Source organism: Aphis gossypii, chromosome 3, assembly GCF_020184175.1.
Source record: "Aphis gossypii isolate Hap1 chromosome 3, ASM2018417v2, whole genome shotgun sequence".
NCBI classification, from domain to species: Eukaryota; Metazoa; Arthropoda; class Insecta; order Hemiptera; family Aphididae; genus Aphis; species Aphis gossypii.
In genome coordinates, this window is record NC_065532.1 from 51,245,936 (window position 1) to 51,249,660 (window position 3,725).

The window sequence follows — 3,725 nt, forward strand, 5'->3', positions numbered from 1 at the left end:
TTGTATCCCATTTTATACCGAAAAGGTGCATGGATGGTTAGATGCTTATATATAAAAACACACTCCTACGCAATGATTAAGTATATTATGACGTCCGTGTTTGATATTTTTATTAATTTTCAATCAAAATTTTATTCATAAAGTGATTCAAAGAATAATTGTTTATTTTCAATATGATAATTGTATATATTTTTTTTACAAGTATGTTAGTAACATGACATCATAATTAGTTATGTTGTTAAAATATAATATGAAAACTATTGAAAGTATAAAACATTAATATTATAATATTAAATCGTACATACAAGTTTTTTTTTTCAAATCCATTTTATATTAATTAAAAAATTTAAAACGATACATTTTGTATTCAAATACGTTGTATAAACTTCAGCTTAATTTATTTTTATTTTAGGTACTATTATTATAATTATAATAACTTATGATTATAACAAATATAACATATTATTAAAAAAATTTAAGGAAAAATTAAGGAACATGTAAAAAATAGTTATTGGTATAAATAAATAAAAAATAGATGAATTTTATTCTATAAAAGAATAATAAAAAATATTATATGGGTTCATACCTACTCAGTCTATAATTATTAAGTATAGATTTAAAATATATCTGAATTCATATACATATATACAATTTTTGAGATATTTTATACTACTTAGGAAGTGTCCTGTGGTAATTCAAATATCTGTTTTTCAAATTAGAATTCCCCCTTTTTTTTGTAAATAATCTAAGGGATATTTTTTGATATACTCGTATAATTTTTATACATAGTTTAAAATTTGAATGAATATCTTTTGAATATCTCGGTTATTAAAATGTTTTTTTTAAGAGTAATAGTCTTTGAAAATAGTGTTATATATAGATTTTGGATAGTATCTACTATACTTGGACCATTTTTCAAAATTATAAATATTAATTACTAAATTTTTTAAATCGCCTTAGCTCCTATATGTTCCCAACTTATTATAATGGAAGAATAAAACTATTATCTTAACTATACAAAGTTAAAGAATTTCAATTTAATTGAACTATTATAGTTCGAATTTTGATTTTGGTGCTTAAAAGTTTTCAGAAAAATCAACTGTTATATAATTTAACAAATGGATAAAAGGGGACGAAGTTCTCATTTCTAAACAGAAGTGTTTATTTTTAAGGAACGCTCATAAAGGCTTAAAACATTATATGGTCTTTAAGTGTGTTTAAAAATTCCAAAAATCAAAATTTTAATAAATACACTATTAATGGAAAAACGGGTATCAACTTGCTCTATCTGATATATAATTGTTAATTATAAAATAATATTATTTATCGCCTATTCTCTTAAAAGTAGATACCTACCTTTTTCTAGTATCTTAAAATACATTATTCTTAACCCCATATTTTTAGTATTTGAATGTTAGCTAGTTATGGTTTTGTATTAAGCCATTATTATACAATTAGAGATATACATGAATTTGCAATGTATTTTATTTTTCAATATTCAACTTGAATATATATTTTATGTTTGTTAATAGATCTTATCAGTGGATAAATCGAGGAAAAATAATGGATAATTTTTTTTTTTTAAATAATTTATTACTATTCTATTCTGCAGTACATTAAAAAAATAAATGTCTTTTTAAGACCACACCAAAGTAATGATAATGAAAAGATTTAACACTAAAAAACGTATTAAAATTATTTCTAATTATAGTTTTGTTAAAATTGTTTATGAATTTTATTCCATGATATTACACCAATAGGTATTGTTATCTTATTTTTTGTATCAAATTTATCTGCATTTTTTTTATGCTATTTGGATGAATTATTTTAATCATTAATGCAATTAAAATAGTATAGAGTACTAGCTTAAACGTTATTTAATTAAAATAATGTATTTATATTGATGAACATAGTATTCACCTTAAATATTACTAACTTTTAATATTTTGTAGTTTGCTGTCCGTAAACATACTTTGTAATATATTTTAATCTACTGAGTTAATATTTAAAAAAGATTCCAAATTTACATTTCACATACAATGCAACTAAGTTCTTATAATAATATTTACACAAAGTATGTATATTTAAGTTATATACACCCATAGGCTATATACGTGTAATTTTTAGATATTTAATGTATTGAATTTTAAACGTAGGCGAATGGGAAGTAATATGATTATTACTCGTATGAGAATAAATTTGATATAAGATATGTTAAGCTATAGTTAAGTGTCTATTGAACTTCAAACTCGAATATTGAACGTCAAAAGTATTTGATTATCATTTAACAGCGTGGAATAGCTTAAGTCAGTGATCCTCGACTTGGGCATTACTACTCCTTTGTAAGATTTTTTAATTTTGAGGGGGGCGTTTTATTTAAGGCAGCGCCAAAGAGATCAATTCTACTGTGACTTTAATTTTTATTGTTCATAACTTATTGCAATGAAATATATAGGTAACTGTGTACAATCAAATTTAATTTAAGATGATAATATATACAAAACTACAGTAGGTATGCATAAAATGTACATACAGCACTATACGAATTTAGAATATAAAAATAAAAATTTGTAGAGTTTTATTTTTTACTTAAATTAAATAGCTGGTTATAAAAATTAAACTATATATTTTTTAATTGTCTATCTTTTATAGCGTTCGAACCATAATTGAATTATGTCAAGAAGATTTTGTAACTGTTGAAACATTGCCTGGTGGATATTATTTAAATTCAAAATTATTATATCATTTGCGTAAGTACTAAGATGAGCCAAGTGATACGTTTAAAAATAGATAAGTTATAGAAAAGGAGCTATTATGTTACATTTTCAAGAAAATCTTGGTGCAGAATTGAGAAATTTACTGAATAGGTAATATTTACTCAATCTGAAAATATACGGTTTTTAAAATAAGATTTTGATCTGTGTAGAAGATAATAAGTGGTAGGGAGGAATGATTTAAATTTTAAGAAGAGTTCTTGGTCACACTTGGTAAAATTAATGTTTAATCGTTCTACTAGATTGTATGGACTTTTATAGTATATTAATAGTTTTATTTATATTCCAATTTAATATATATTACTTATGGAAAAAAATAATAATTGTCACACTTACCAGGGTTCTTTTTTTGCCCGAAAATTTTTGTTAACACGCAACACAATTTTAAACAGGGAAACAGAAATTGAGAAGTGAAACGCACAAATAATACATTGCACTTACACACGAATGCGTAGTCGCGTAGATAAACATTCGCTATAATAATCAAAATAATATAGTTTGACAAACAATAAAGTTTTCCGGAGCTCAATATGTTCTTATGAAATAAAAACTAAACAACAACAACCATAAAAAAGTAAGTGTAGACAGGATAAATAAATTGGACGTTCAGTAGATAGGTACTTGTTTTGCTTTGCTCACCTCGGCGATAGTCAGTGCATTGAATTATGTTTTAAGAAAATTTGAAATCGATGGTAATGGATTCATCAAGTTTAAAAAAACGATTTAGAATTGAGTTCCATACTAACAAAATGGGGCTTAAGGTATTGTTAAGATGTACCAGTCGTACCACTTATTATCATATAATTACGTTAATTACATTCTAATCGGCAATAGAATAATTAATTTATGGAATACTAATGATCTCGGTAACCATTTATTTATTATGATTATGAATAAAAACTGCTAAATAAAATCTTAAATATTCATGATATAAAATTAAATATATACATA